Below are 16730 nucleotides of genomic sequence, written 5' to 3'. Positions count from 1 at the left end.
TTACACTGCCTGGTCACATAACAATGACTGAATGGCAGGCAATGCTGAGTCGGCCAAAAAGAAAACTAAATATTCACAAGACATGTTCCTGATGTTTCCGTTAAGATCATATCACACACCATCTCCAGAGTGGTGACAAATGGAAAGATTAGAGGTGAAACAGACACATAATAGAGTACTAGAACAAAACTGATTTGGAAAAACAGTGTGACCAGGACAAGTTATAATCCAGACTTGATGGTACGGAACCCAGACTGGGAAACTCGATGAGTTACCAAAAGCTAACCCATAATAGCCTATTAGTACAGCACATTAGACAGAAACATCCACGTCATCCTCAACTTTAGGGAAAAGAGAGCCAATTCCACTTAATTTTGTTTTTATGAACTACATAGTATCTGTCAAATGGTCACATTTGATCATATATTTTGTTAAGGTGGAGATTACCTTACCTTTTCTGTTAACTATCTCTTTCCAAATCTTTGAGCCTGGGGGAAGAAAAGGGAAGAAACAAACGCTTGTTCAGCAACATTGTCCACCTGTAAGAATGCCACACTTTAAAGAACTTTGGAAATAAGTTGAACATGAATGTTAGAAAAAAATACAATGGTTTTTCCCTCCCCCAGTGTCTAGAATGCCCTACTGTAATGCCTGCACGTTAAGAAGTTATTTTCAATATGAATGAGGTCCCCCTTTTGGGGGGTGGTTTTCTGATGGTGGTAAGAGATGATATAGGAGATTATCTTCCGATAATATAGGGAAATCTATCTAAAGTAATTATTCAGTACTTGCCTGATAAGTCAAATTTGAAATTCTTCCATTTCACTGAATTCTTTCCTTCTTTCAACTTTTAATTAATAGAGTAAATTACATGATCCCATCACTCTCTTCAAGACAGTCTATAAATAACCTTAAATGTCATAAGTCGGAATTCATTACAGAAATTCACCCGTCATTTTCCAGTAAAGGAAAGCAGCAATTCAAATACAAGCAGTAATACTGTAGTGTAGCAATTTGTTGCAGAGAAAAATGTTTATTTAAAAATTTCAAAATACTTTGTACACCAGCCCTCACTAAAAGTATTTTTTAACTGTACTGACATGGACCTGAACCCTTAAGAATTCATCTTTTTCCTCATTATATTTTGTAACCTGACATGCTTTGAAAATAGGCATATATTTTTTAAGTTACAAAACTATTTCAACTCAAAGAATTGTTTAACTTAGGCAAAAAGAAGAGATTAACAATATTATACTCAAACAATTTGCTTCCAATAGATAGAACTGAAGGGGGTATAAAATGACATTCCTCAAGTCTTCTGGATTTTATTTACTCATTGTAATGTACAAAGAGACCCAGGTCCCACCAGGTTAGGGACGTTGCTTCTATGATTTATCTTCTAAAGACAATGGATGAGCAAACCCACCTCCCCTTTAGCCCTGGTTAGCATCAGTCCCAGTGAACCTTCATTTCTCTTTCCTATCTAAATCAAGCTATTCCTCTATAATAACCCATTCTGAATAATGATTATTGAGATTTAAATAACAGCTTTCCAAAAACAACTCTATAGCAATTTATTCCAAATTAGCCCAATCTACAGTTTCTTCTTCATTTTAAGTGAAAAAGTAAAGAATAAAAACATTAGCTAATTTTTAACACATCATTTATCAATGATTCAAGTTGAAAACTGCTTCAACTTTAGCATCTCATGGGTACAAACGGATAAGGAATTTTATGCTAGAAGATTTGGTTGGATACCTGAAGATGTGGTTTATTTATGAGAGTTTTTGTGTTGTGTGTTGATAGATTTAACAACTAAAGAGATTTTGAACATCTTGGGGAGTACTCAATGACTGTCTAATTGTTTCTGTAACTTAGAATGTTTTTCAAGCGCACATGATATAAAAAGTATTATATTATAAAAGTAATATAATTTTGTCTTAATGGATTCTTTCCTAGAAATGGAGCAAATGTTTTGGCTACCAAATCCTTGCAATGATATTTAGTACTGTATTTTTAGCTTCTGCTCTTCTTAAATAACCCAAAAGCTGTACTTTTTATTTAAACCATGAGAACATAAAAGTAGGTGTATAGGTCAAGAGAAAGTACATCCATTTTGTGTCTTTGCCGACTCTTTTCAGATTGATATGTCATCTTTGTCTGAAATAGCAAGCCACATAATTTTGCATAGAAAATAAGAAACATACCTATAAGCTATTTTTAAGTGTTAACATTTAAAGGGACCAGCACTACATAATATTTTTAATTCCATAAATATTTACTGATATCTGCATTATTATAACTCTCAAATTTTTCCTTAGAATTTTGAAAGAACTTCCTTCATTCCAGTATCATGGAAAAGTTTTTCAAGCTTAATTCAACAGGGTATTTCAACTAGCCGGTATCTTTGATCTTTATTATGGTTAATTTTTCTTCATGAAGTGACCAAATTTGAATAAGGCTGATGGTCCATCATGGGGGAGATTCATCTCTCCGGCTTCTTCCTGCTGAGGGAGAATCATCTTTGGTTTGTGACATCACAGTCTGAGCTGGGCAAGTGGCTGTGATAGCAAACCGAGGATTATATCCCTTCAGTGTGAATGAGCTGCAAGAGATGTGGGTGCTATCATTTCAAGTCCTGTCACAGAGACACTACTGAGATGCATGACAGGAGTCAAGTGAGGGAAAGATGCTTGCATTGCAATTGTCACTTTTACAGCATCAGCCATTAAAGATAAAAGTACCATTTCACAGTTTCCTTCATTATTAATTTAAAAGAGGGAGTAAACGTCATGTTAATAAAACTCACAGATAATGATAAAATGGGAGGGAGGAAAGTAACCAGCGAGTAAGCAGACAATAAAGGAAGAGGGACACGGAGAGTGAGGGATGGGTGCACAACTCAGCCGCGCCTCTGGCCACAGGAAGAGCAAAAAATAGAAGGCGCCAGCGCGCAGTGGCGGGCTGGAAACCCTCCGACCTCGGAGAACTGCGGAGAACCGGGGACCGGAGTCAACAACGGCTCCCAGGCGGTCCCAGCGTCCCGACCCGCACCCGGCCGCGACACAGTTTCCACAAACTGAGACACACGGAGCCCGCGCGAGGGGCGGCGGGTCGCGCGGGCTTCCCCGCCGGCTCCCCTGCAGGCCGGTCCCCCGCAAGCCGAGCGCACGAAAGGGCGCCCCAAAGGCGCCGGCCCAAGGCGCCCGCTGCGCTTTCCCTCCCGAAGGTGGGCTGCAGGGCCCAAGCGTAAACCCTGAGACAACAACACGCGCACCACGCCGCCACGGGGGACGAGAGGCCGGGCGCCCACCTGCCCGGACACCCTGCATTTCTGGAATCACCGGACGCCTGTGTAAATTTCCGTTCGGCGTGTCATTTGCCAAAGGCCACTCAAGATCAGGGGACAGGATGCCTCCTCTCCAAGGGTCCAGCCAGCCCACCCACTAAAATTACAGGACACAATGCCTCCGTTCCAAGGGCCCTGCCAGCCCACCCACTCAAATTAGGGGAGACAACGCCTCCTCTCCAAGGGTCCAGCCAGCCCACCCACTCAAGATCAGAGGGACAAAATGCCTAACTAAAACACCACAAAACAAAAACACAAAAAACTGGAGAGAGGAAGGAAAGGGTGTCCTCAAAAATAAAAAAGCTAAGCACGTTGACAGCGCTAAGAATAAACTACCAGGAAAAAGAAACCCTACATGTCAGATCATGAAGTACGGAAGGGCAAGCCCGCCGGCAGTCCAGGCCCGGGGGGACCGGGGTCCCCAGCCCTACAGAGCCAACGGCAGCCCGGCTCGGGCGCCCCTCGGAAGCGCGGGGTCCCCGCGGCCGAGTCTGCGCCCCCGGCCGGCCCCGGCTCCCCTCTGCCCACCCTGCGCGCGGGGGCTGGACACGGCCGCGGAGAACCACGGCGGGGCGGGAAGGGGGGCTCCAAAGAGGGTCTGGCGACTCGAGTCGCTCCGTTTCTCGGTGGGCTCAGCGCGCGCCGTGGGGGAAGAGGGGCGGGGGTCCGGGAAGAGGGGACGGGTGGCACTCACGTAGACCGGCAGCGGCCACGGGTAGACGGCGGGCTCGGCCCCCACGGACGACTCCAGCCTGGGCTCCAACTTCTCCCCCATGTCTTCGCGCGCGGCCCCCGCACCAGGCTAGTCTGGCGGTTGGGGGGAGGGGCGGGACGCCCGCCGGCGGGGGCGGGGCAGGCGGGCGGGCAGGCGAGCGGGCGGGCGGGAGGCTGAGGGGAGGGGGCCTGGCCTGGACCTCAGCCACCGCCGCCGCCGCCGCCGCCGCCGCCGCGCTCCCGTCTGGCCCCCGGCTCCCTCTTTGTGGTCACAGGCCCGGGACCTCCAGCGCTGCCGCCAACTCGGGCCGGCGTGAGGCGAGCACAATGAGCCGGGGCCGGGCTGAACCACTCACTCGCGGCGCGCGCGCGCCGCCCACCCCGTGGACTCGCCCGCTCCACCTACGCACGCACGCACGCACGCACGCACGCACGTCTTCGGCTGCCCCCGGCCACCCGCACCGGCCCGAAGTCGGGACCCGGGGAGACCCCCTCGGGGCTTGGGGTGGCGGGTTCGACTGCCGCCCTTGACGTACCGTGACACACACACACACACACACACACACACACACACACACACACACACACACACACACACACACACACACACACACACACACACACACACACACACACACACCCCCAATAATAAGACTATAATTCCTCATTAAATATGACAGCCGGAATCCCGGCTTCTGTTCACAAAAATGCCCTGTATTTAGCCTATGCTAGGCACCAGACCCTGGACGCTCAGTACTGGCAAAAAAGGAAATGCCCTGCCCTCATGGCGCTGCCATTTTAATTGGAATAGTAGTGACAATGGTCAAGGGAGAAAATAAAGTGTCATCATCGCCACGGGGATGGTTAATCTCATGTGCGCACTGCGTGGGGCCCCGGCAACCACAAACATTATTCCAGATGTGGCCAGGAAGGTATTTTTCAGAAGAGATGAACACTGAAATTGGTCCACCTTGGGTAAAGGAGATTGTCAATGCCGTGGCGTGGGTGGGCCTCGTCCATCAGCTGAAGGACTGGAGAGAAAAATGAGGTTCCGAAGAAAGAGGGAACTGTTCCTCCAATGGCCTTGGGACATCAGCTCTTCCCTGTGTCTCCAGCCCAGAGTCCTGCCCTGACTTGCCTGCCTCACGGTCACATGAGTCAACTCCTTAAAACAAAACTATATATGTAAAAATACTGAATATATACAAGCCTATTAATTTGTATATGTGTGCATACATATTATATATATGTATACACATATGTTTATATGTGCGTGCGTTTGTAGTATATGTGTAAGTACTATATACAGTATACATACAAGCCTATATATTTGTGTGTATATATTGTATACATGTATGTATGTGCATATATATAGTATACATTTTATAAATGTGAACATGCTGTGTATATACACACACCCATATATTGATATATGGGTGTGTGTAGATATACAGTTTATGTACACTGTATGTATGTATACAGTGTGTATTTATATATAGGTGTGTATATATGTTGTATACCTGTATGTGTATATGTTTCTAGGTGTTACATGTATATATGTATATACTGTTATATACACACTTGCGTATGTATTTATATGTGTATGTACATGCGCATATTTACATATAGGTGTGTATGTGTGTGTATACATTGTATATATGTATATATCTGATATATATGATATATGTACGTGTACATACGATGAATTTATATATACAGTACATATATATTTTTATGCTATATGCTTTTATATGTAGGTGTATATGTGTGTCTATATGTATGTACGTGTACGTATTGCATGTATTATATGTGTATGTATGTATACTGTCTATATACACACCTAAATATGTTTGTATGTGTCTATATGTATGACATATATGTACCTAGGTGTGTATATTGCATACGTTATACGTATGTGTGCATACTGTATACATACAAACGATGCATTTTATATGTGTGTATGTATAGTGTCTATGTATGTGGGTATTGTATATGTTATGTGCATATGTGTGTATACATACTGTAGATATACAAACTATGCCTTTTATATGTGTGTATACAGGTAGGTGTGTATTGTATATACTATATGTGTATATGTGTGTATGCATACTGCATAGATACACTGCTGTATATTTTTGTACGCGTGTACATATGTACGTGTGTGTGTATATACACACACACACCCTATGGATTCTGTTTGTCTGGAGAACCCTCACTGATACGGACACTTATGACAATTGAGCACCTGCTCTTTGCCAGCCAGGGAGCCAAAGGCTTGTCCTTGCGGTGTCTCCCTTAAGTGTCACAAGTCCCAGGAGGGAAGGTGATGCGGCTGCTACCAGTTGAGGTGCCTCAGGGTCAGAGAGGTGCACAGGGTGGGGGGCTGGAGCCTGGTGGAGCCCAGGTGGAGTTCTAGCAGCAGTACAGCCTAGCAGTCCCACTTCCCCGGGTGCTTCTCACAAAGACGCCAAGGGAGAGACGGGATCTGAAGGAGGGGATGAGGAAGCTTCCGTGGGTCCGCAAGCCCAGACCAAGGCTGACTCGTCAAGGGTGTTAGAGGTCAGGACTGTGGTTACCCTGGGGGTGGGCTTACACAGAGCCATTCACATTCTGAAAAAGTATCCATTCTGCTCTTGTTTGTATGTTTACCCCCCTCCCCCAAATCTTTTAAAAACAGATTCTCTTGGTTGCTGGGAACACACACGGGGAAGTTGTGTGTGAGGGGGTGTGATCCAGGGGACAGGGAGGATAAGCCCCCCCACTCGTAGGGCCAGGAGTGGCTCAGCTTTGTGAGCTGAGGATGGCCCACGAGGTCCCAGAGAGAAGGGTCCCTGCTCCGTCCCTGCTCTGTGCACCCCATTCCCAGCCTGAGAAGCCCAGAGCCACCCCCCGCAACACACACACACACAAACCAGGGAGGAGAGCCAGTCACCCTGGCTCCCAGGCTCTGGCTCCAAGGCTCCCGGCACTAGGAGCTCTTTTCAGCTTTCATGCTCTGTCTGTCTCTCGCCCGCCCTCCCTCCCTCCTCCGCTTCTTCCCCTCCCGCTCCATCTGTCCTCCCCTCCAGCCTGCATTTCTACACAGGATGGCTCACAGACAGCTGCTCCCCGTGCCCACCTGCCACCATTCGATGGATGTCAAAGCAAACCCTGGGGACTTCCCTGGAGGTCCAGTGATTAAGACTCCGAGCTTCCACTGGCAGGGGGCGCGGGTTCGATCCCTGGTCAGGGAAATAAGATCCCACATGCCGCACGGCATGGCCAAGAAAAATAAATGAATAAAAAATAAAGTTATAGTGATGAAACAGCCCTAGTCGTGCAAGGATGGGACGTATAGCTCTATGGTATAGAATAAAGGTCCAGAAACAGATCTATGAGAACTTGATATGACAGAAAGTGGGGAAATTAAGGAGTTTTCAATAAATGGCATTAGGACAATTGCATATCCATGTGGGAAAAAGTAAATTAGAAAAAAAAAAAAAAGGCAAGCCCTGGTCAGGTGTGACCTTGGGCCCAGGGCCATTGGCACACGTTGTCATGTGGGATGTTCTTCCTTAGACTCCTCCCTCCCCCCTGTGTCACTGTCACTTTCTCCAGAACCTTCCTGGACTCCCCTGCACAAGCCCGGGGTGTGCCCTCACCCGCCCTGGATCACCAGAATTCCAATCCCGGCCCACCCTTCCCTGCCAGGTAAAGAACTGTGCATGGTCAATAAGACCATAGAGGTCATTGGCCATTGCTATTGCAGCTGGAATTGTTACTGTGTTTAGATAGGGTGACCAACACCCGCCCCCAGTTTGCCCAGGACCGCTCAGGTTTGAGCGCTGGAACTCTGGGGAAACCCTCAGTCCCGGGGAACCCCAGAAGGCTGATCAGCCTATTTAGGACGGATCTTTCACTTGATCTCCCAACCCCCGAGAGCCAGAAAGGGAATCTCCCCCGTCCTTCCATTGTAACCTTCATTCATCCATCCACTCATCCCTTTATTCAACTCCTTTATTCAGCAAGTATTTATGAAGCATCTACTACACAGCAGACACTCTTCTAGGTGCTGGGGACATAACAGCATCCCTGTCCTCAAAGAGCTCACGTTCTAGCGAGGGCAGCAAACAGTCGACTGAGAAGGTGTGATTTATCACATGGCGATGATGTCTCGGAGACCACTGCAGGGCAGAGGAGGTGGGAGAGGAAAGGGGCAGGTCTAAATGCAGGCGCTGACGGGATTGGGGCAGACCTTGCCCTGGGCCAGGCTGGTTGCTTCAACACAGCTGTCCTCGCCCAGGGCCATCCTGCCCCCGCCTCACCCAGTTCTTCCGTGATGTGTGGGGAAAATCTGTGGTTGTCACAACTGGGGGGGAGGGGCCCCTGGAATCAAAGGGGTGTGGCCAGGGCTGCTGCTAAACCCCACACAGTGCCCAGGAGGGGCCCTCAGCAGAGGATGACCCGCCCCGAATAACCCCAGTGCCGCAGGGGAGACCCTGCACTAATATTATTCAGACCCGCTGGTGCCCCCAGATTCCTGCACAGGCAGGGACTCTAACCGGGTCACCTCTGTATCCCGAGGTGACCTAGAGTGGGGCAGCCAGGAGGGCTGAGATGAGCATCGGGGGTGAAATGACAAATCTCTGTGCCCACTCTCCGCGCCGCACCCCAGGGGCGATGGCCTCTATCTCCTCCCTGTGCAGGTAGCTTTTCCCTGAGCCATTTCTTCTTGTCAAGGTCCCTGTCGCAGGTTGGGTTCCCCAAAGATGACGTTGAGAGCAAGGATTGGAGTGCAGGTGGTTGATGTGAGACGTGCAGCAACAGATACAGCTGCCATAGGGTCCCGCAATTCCACTCCTGGGCATAGATCTGGAGAAAACTCTAATTCAAAACTATACACACACCCCTGGGATCTCCTTGGTGCTCCAGTGGTTAAGACTCCGTGCTTCCAGTGCGGGGGGCATGGGTTCCATCTCTGGTCAGGGAACTAAGATCTCACATGCTGTGTGACAAAAAAAAAAAAAGAAAGAAAGAAAGAAAAAGAAAGAAAGAGAGAGAGGGAGAGAGAGAAAGAAAGAAAGAAGGGAAGGAAGCAAGGAAGAAAGAAAGGAAGAAAGAAATAAAGGAAGAAAGGAAGAAAGAAAGAAAGGAGGAAAGAAAGGGAGGAAGAAAGGAAGAAAGAAAAAAAAAAGAAAGACAAGATACATGCACCCCAATGTTCATTGCAGCACTATTTACAATAGCCAAGACATGGAAGCTACCTAAATGTCCACTGATGGATGAATGGATAAAGAAGATGTGGTACATATATACAATGGGATATTATCCAGCCATAAAAAGAATGAAATAATGCTATTTGCAGCAATGTGGATGGACCTAGAGATTACCATACTAAGTGAAGTAAGTCAGAAGAGAAAGACACATATCATATGATCTCACTTATATGTGAAATCTAAAATACGACACAAATGAACTCGTCTACGAAACAAAAACAGACTCACAGACATAGAGAACAGACTTGTGGTTGCCAAGGGGGAGAAAGAGTGAGGGAGGGTTGGATTGGGAGTTTGGGGTTAGCAGATGCAAACTATTAAATATAGGATGGATAAACTACAACATCCTACTGTCTAGCACAGGGAACTATATTCAACATCCTGTGATAAGCCATAATGGAAAAGAAAAAAGTTTTACTTATAGGTTCCATCCCTAACTGAGCTGGCCCATCCCCTCCCATGGTTCTAAGTGCAGCCCGAGGCTGCAGACTTCCCACCGTGGTCTTCAGCTCCAGAGCAAGCCACCTGCAAACCACCCACATCTTTCCAGGGGCTGGCAACTCTCCTTTGCTACTGATTCCAAGACACATCCAGATAGCAAAAATGTGACCATGAAAAGAAACTCAGGCATGTTCAAATCAGGGAAATAACATTCTTATCTCTGTTCAGTACTCGCTTAATTTTAGAATAGCTTAGAGTTACAAAAAAGTGGCAAAGATCTGTACAGAGTGTAGAGTGCCGTGGACCCTGACCCAGTAACCCTATCTCCAACACGTTAGTACGTTAGTATGACATGTTTATCCAACTAAGGAACCAAGATGGATACATTGTTATTAACTAAAGTCCACACTTCATTAGCATTTCCCTAGTTTTCCCCTAACATCCTTTTTCTGTCCCAGTCTCCTCTGGGATGTGACATTTCTCAGATGTCCCTGGGTTTTGATACCTTGAAAGTTTTGAGGAGGACTGGTCAGGTATTTTGTCCCTCAATTTGTTTGTCTGTTTGTTTTCTGATGTTTTCTTATGGTTGGTCTGGAGTTATGGGGTTTGGGGCGGAAGATCCAGACAGAGATAAAAATGCCATTCTCCTCAGGTCACATCAAGGATACACACCATCAACGGGACTTATGACAAATGATTTTACCCTTGATCACCTGGCCAGTAGCGTCTTTTTTTTTTTTTTTTTTTTTTTTTGCTGCGTTGGGTCTTCGTTGCGTGCGGGCTTCTGTAGTTGTGCATGGGGGCTCAGTAGTTCTGGCTCCCAGGATCTAGAGCGCAGGCTCAGTAGTTGTGGCCCACGGGCTTAGTTGATCTGCGGCACCTGGGATCTTCCCGGACCAGGGCTTGAACCTGTGTCCCCTGCACTGGCAGGCGGATTCTTTTCTTTTCTTCTTTTCTTTTGCAACCAAAACTTTAATCCAAGGATTCTCACAAAACATATTACAAATGACAGCATGAAAAAAAAAATTGCACAGTAACTCAAAGTTCAGCTCTACAATACTCTTAATCCGGCAGGACATTGGTATCTTGATCATCTCAGATTTCCAAAAAATATTACAAAGAGCTATGTATTCATGTACAGCAATCACAGAGGGGACTTATGACCTAACTCAAAGGTAAACTAACTTCCTTGTAACTTCTTAGATTCTCAACTCCCTGGACAACCTCTTGTCCCGTGTGAAGACTAGTGGAATTTTTAAACCTCTAATCTAGGGTAAGGGTGCGGCTTTCATTTTTACCTGCTGGCTTGTGTTCACAGCACCTTTTAAAGACTGCTTGCTTAACTACAGCTGCATACCATATCCCAGCTACAGAAAGTCTTTTACACGTTTGCCAGTGTTGTTTCCATAATAGTAAACATCACACTTTAGGTGGGCAGGAGTTAAAGTTTTATTATCAGTCTAGGCAAGACCAAAAATTCAAAGCAAATTCAATTTTGCTTAAGGGAACATTGGAAGGTAACAATTCTTCATATCACATGCCTCATGTGACCCATTTCAAACCATAGAGAATGACACCTTTATGGGTCACTGTCCCAAGAGACAAACAAATGTGAACAACTAAAACATTTAAAAAGTGCACCAAGCTTCAGAAGTCTCAAACCAAACTTGAATTTTCTGTACATACTCCTGTCAAATGAAGTTATTGCCTGTACACCACTCCTCTTGCAAAGTGGTCTTCTATTTCCTTTCATTTGACCTAGATCGGCTAGGAGACCTAGAGAAAGATCGGGACGGCTTGTGATTTCTCTCCTGGGACAGTCATCTCTCTCTTCTCCTATATCTAGAAAGGGACCTGCTCTGGCTGACGGAGAAGGCTCTCCATCTTGGAGATGTGTGGGAGGTGGAGGACTCCTCCTCCGATAATCATCTCGAGGGCGACGACCCCAAGAAGGAGGCGGTCACGATTTCGACTTCTCTTTTCCCCATTCGACAGGTCCACTCTTACTCGGCAGCCACATAGTGTTCTCCCATCTAGTTCTCGGACAGCATCGGCTGCATCTCGGGGATCTTCACATTCAACAAGAGCGAAGCCGGGAGGGCTTTTAGCAACCCACACACTTCAGAGTGGTCCGTAATAGCCTAAATCTCGTTCCAATTCAGCCTTGTTACCACTGTTTGCAAGATTCCCTACATAAACTTTACAGTCCAACGGACAGGAATCACGATGCAAGACCCTCGTGGCCTCCTGTTTTTCACGGGCCACAGGGTGGTCCCGGGCCTCTAGAATCTGGCAGCTGAATCTGCTCGCACAAGCTGTCCTGTGGGGATGCTTTTCCCCCTATGTGTCCAGCCCGGGGCCCCGCGGTCTTGGCCCGGCCTCCCCGGTGAGAGGGTGAACCCCAGCTCCCTGGAGCAGACACTCAGAGCCCTGGTGACCGGACTCACGGCTGACGGGGCTGGAGCGGCGGCTGGACATGTGTGGCCAGCCTGGTGGTGTTTGGCCCCCTCTGCAGTGCCAGTTCCAGCTGAGAAAGAGCCTCCCTGTGTTATTTTCTCCTGGTTGTGTAAGGATCCCCGGTGTCATCTGACAGAAATGTAGATGGTGTGTTCTTTCTCTCTTTTCTCCCTGCTTCCTCTCCTCCCTCTCTCCCTCCCTGTCCCTCTTTCCCTGTTCTGCTCTCCCTCTACCTCTTTCCCTCTCCCTCTCTCTCTCTCCCTCCCTCTCTCTCCATCTGTCTCTCCCTCTCTCCCTCCCTCTCTCTCTTTCCTCTCCCTCTTTCCTCTCCCTCTTCCCTCTCCTCTCCCTCTGTCCCTGCCTCTCTCCCTGTGCCTGTTTCCCTGTCCTTGTTTCCGTGTTCCGCTCTGCCTCTACCTCTGTCTCTCCCTCTCTGGGAGGGAGTGAGGGAGATGGAGAGACGGAGGGAGAGGGAGAGTTGGAGAGAGAGGGAGAAGAGGGAGGAGAAGGAGGGAGGCAGAGGGAGGGAGGGAGAGGTCTCTTCCTCCCTCCCTCTGCCTCTCTCCTCCTCCTCTCCTTCTCTCCCTCACCCTCTCTCCCTCTCCATCCCTCCATCATTTTCCCTCCTGCTCCCTCTCCCTCTCTCCCTCCCAGAGAGGGAGAGACAGAGGGAGAGGGAGAGGGGGGAGAGAGGGACACGGAGAGGGAGGGAGGGAGACAGAGAGGGAAGCAGGCACCCTCTCTCCTTCTCCCTCTCCCTACCTCCTTCTCCGACTCCCCCTCTCCTTCGCTCCCTCCCTCTCCTCTCCCTCTGTCTCTCCCTCTCCCTCCCTCCCTCTAGGAGAGGGAGAGGAAGGGAGGGAGAGGGAGAGGGAGAGGGAGAGATGTCTCGCCCTCCCTCCCTCTCCCTCGCCCTTTCCCTTCCTCTCTCCCTCTCCCTCCCTCCTTCTCCCTCTCCCTCCCTCTGTCTCTCCCGCTCCCTCCGTCTCTCCCTCTCCCTCCGTCTCTCCCGCTCCCTCATTCCCTCTCAGACAGGGAGAGATGGAGGGAGAGGCAGAGATGAGGGAGAGGAGCAGAGGGAGGGGGGAGAGAGGGAGAGGGAGAGAGGGAGAGAAGAAGGAGAGAGGGAAAGGGAGGGAGGAAGAGACCTCTCTCTCTCTCCCTCTCTCCCCCCTCTCTCTCCTTCTCCCTCTCCCTCTCCCTTGTCTCTGCCTCTTCCTCCGTCTCTGGGAGGGAGTGAGGGAGATGGAGAGACGGAGGGAGAGGGAGAGGGAGGAGAGGGAGCAAGGGAGTGGGAGAGAGGGAGCGAGAGAGGGATAAAGGGAGGGAGAGAGGGATAGAGGGAGGGAGGGAGAGACGACTTTGTCTTTCCTTCCCTCCCTCTATCCCTCTCTCCCTCTCTCTCCCTCTCCCCCCTCCCTCTCCTGCTCTCTCTCCCTCCACCTCCTTCCCTCTCCAGAGAGGGAGAGGGAGCAGGAGAGGGAGAGAGGGAGGGAGAGAGGGAAAGGGAGAGAGGAAGACACCTCTCTCTCCCTCCCTCCCTCCCCCCTCTCTCTCCCTCTCCCTCTCCCTTGTCTCTGCCTCTTCCTCCGTCTCTGGGAGGGAGTGAGGGAGATGGAGAGACGGAGGGAGAGGGAGGAGAGGGAGCGAGGGAGTGGGAGAGAGGGAGCGAGAGAGGGATAAAGGGAGGGAGAGAGGGATAGAGGGAGGGAGGGAGAGACGACTTTGTCTTTCCTTCCCTCCCTCTATCCCTCTCTCCCTCTCTCTCCCTCTCCCCCCTCCCTCTCCTGCTCTCTCTCCCTCCACCTCCTTCCCTCTCCAGAGAGGGAGAGGGAGCAGGAGAGGGAGAGAGGGAGGGAGAGAGGGAAAGGGAGGGAGGAAGACACCTCTCTCTCTCTCCCTCTCTCCCCCCTATCTCTCCTTCTCCCTCTCCCTCTCCCTTGTCTCTGCCTCTTCCTCTGTCTCTCCATCTTTGGGAGGGAGTGAGGGAGATGGAGAGACGGAGGGAGAGGGAGAGGGAGGAGAGGGAGCGAGGGAGTGGGAGAGAGGGAGCGAGAGAGGGATAAAGGGAGGGAGAGAGGGATAGAGGGAGGGAGGGAGAGACGTCTTTGTCTTTCCTTCCCTCCCTCTATCCCTCTCTCCCTCTCTCTCCCTCTCCCCCCTCCCTCTCCTGCTCTCTCTCCCTCCACCTCCTTCCCTCTCCAGAGAGGGAGAGGGAGCAGGAGAGGGAGAGAGGGAGGGAGAGAGGGAAAGGGAGGGAGGAAGACACCTCTCTCTCTCTCCCTCCCTCCCCCCTCTCTCTCCCTCTCCCTCTCCCTCTCCCTTGTCTCTGCCTCTTCCTCTGTCTCTCCATCTCTGGGAGGGAGTGAGGGAGATGGAGAGAGGGAGGGAGAGAGGGAGGGAGGGAGGGAGGGAGAGACGCCTTTGTCTTTCCCTCCCTCCCTCTATCCCTCTCCCTCCACCTCCTTCCCTCTCCAGAGAGGGAGACAGAGAAGGAAGCAGGCACCCTCTCCGGAGAGGGAAGGAGGTGGAGGGAGAGGGAGAGGGAGCACGAGAGGGAGAGAGGGAGAGAGGGAGAGAGGGAGAGGGAATGAGGTATCGGAAGAGCGGAACAGGGAAACAGGGACAGGGAAAGGGGGACAGGGAGAGAGGGAGAGGGAAAGAGGGAGAGGGAGAGAGGCAGAGGGAGAGATGGAGGGAGAGTGAGAGTGAGAAGCAGGGAGGTAGAGGGAGGGAGGGAAGGAGGGAGAGAGGGAGACAGAGAGGGAGAGAGGGAGAAGGGCTGATGGGGGCTCCCTCCCCCTCCCCTCCTCTCCCCACTGCTTTCTCTTTCTTCTGCTTCAACAAACACCAGGCGCCTTTTAGATCAGCCCTGAAGTCAACGTTGATGCTTGGACGGCTTGACCTCCCCGCTGCCTTCCAGCCCGGGACCACAGCTGGGAGATGAAGTCTGCGGGGTCCTGGGCAGCGGCGGCGGGCTGCACAGGCACCTCCTCTGACGCCCAATCTCTCCTCCTTTACGAGGCAGCCGCCAGCTCCCCTCCCTGACTCCCCAAGATTTGGGGCCTTTTTAATATGTGTCGATAATGCCATGAGCTACTATTTAACTTTTCCACGAGGACCCATCTCCCGAAATGCAGTGCTTTTCAGCCTTGGCTGCACTAGAGAACCCCCAGGGAAGGGAGAGACGTCTGTACCTCCCTCCCTCTCCCTCTCCCTCCTCCTCTCCCTCTCCTTCTGGGGTGATGCCCGATGAGCTCAGATTCGCAGATGTTCCCCCCATCTCCTCTCTGTGCCTTGCGTGGGGTCTGGGCCTTCTCACTGTGGCCCGGGTACGGCCTTGACATTCAGACATCGGTTCCTGCAAGGACACTTGCGTTTGGTCCATACCGCGTGTGGCTGCAGTCTGTGCTTCTCCTGTTCAGCATCTTCAGTAGATGGGGGCTGTGCGTGAGCCCTTCATCTTCCCCGCAGACACCACTGGTGCTTGCTCGGCCTCGTGGGTGATGTGGGGGGCATGGGGGACAGTCCTGTGTCCCCACCTTCTTGGGCTGCAGACAGGCCACGTTGGTCCTGTGGTGACTGGGGGCTCCCAGGAGAACCCCACCGCAGAGCCGGAGAGGTGGCCCCAGAGAAGGTGGCGTACGCCTGGGGCCGGGCCTCACCAGCCAGCCCCGGGCCACCTGCAGCAACAGGCGTCTCGCCGTCCAGGGGGCTGGGTGTTCGGGCGCCGTGGGGATGACCTGCTGTCTGCACAGCAGCCGAGTCTGTATTGTTGAGCCCGGGGAGGCCCCTGGGTGGCTCCTGGAGAGCCTGGTCACATTTCTTCCTGCCCTTGGCCTTAGAGCTCATCACGGTTCACGCCGTTTCTGGTTCCAAAAGGACCTGTGTTCATAAAGACCACGTGTTAGGACAGCACCAAAGTGTCTAGAAATCCGGGCCAGGAGGAGGAGGGAGGGGGATTGGCTGTGCCCGCCAGTGGCCTGAGAGCCCTGCCCGCCCTCAGAGACCTGGCCCGGGGCCCGTGGGGAGGGCGTGGCCCACGGTCCCCAGCGCTGGCCGTCTCTGGGTTCCAGGAGAACTGCGCGATCCTCGGGGAGCTGGTAAGGCTGCAGGCTCAGAAGTCCCGCCTGCTGGGGTTCAGCACGCGTGCCGACTCCGTGCTGGAGATGAACATGGCCAAGACCAGCCAGGTGGTGGCCACTTTCCTAGGTAACCCCGCCTCCCCGAGGGTCAGGCGGACCTTGACTGGACGTGGTGCTGCCTGAGACCCGACTGTGTCAGCCCTTGGGGGTCGCCTTCCCCAACCCTTCATTCTGCCTCGAGGGGCGTGGGGTGGGTGGCGGCTGGGAGGCTGCCACAGGGACATAGCCGAACCTCTCCCCTCCGCCCGCAGATGAGCTGGCCCAGAAGCTGAAGCCCCTCGGGGAGCAGGAGCGGCCGTGATCCTGGACCTAAAGAAGGCCAAGTGCCAGAGGCGGGGCCTGCACTTTGACGGGCCCATCAACGTCTAG

Source organism: Eschrichtius robustus, chromosome 1, assembly GCF_028021215.1.
Source record: "Eschrichtius robustus isolate mEscRob2 chromosome 1, mEscRob2.pri, whole genome shotgun sequence".
NCBI lineage: Eukaryota > Metazoa > Chordata > Mammalia > Artiodactyla > Eschrichtiidae > Eschrichtius > Eschrichtius robustus.
Note: the sequence above shows the minus strand (reverse complement) of the source record.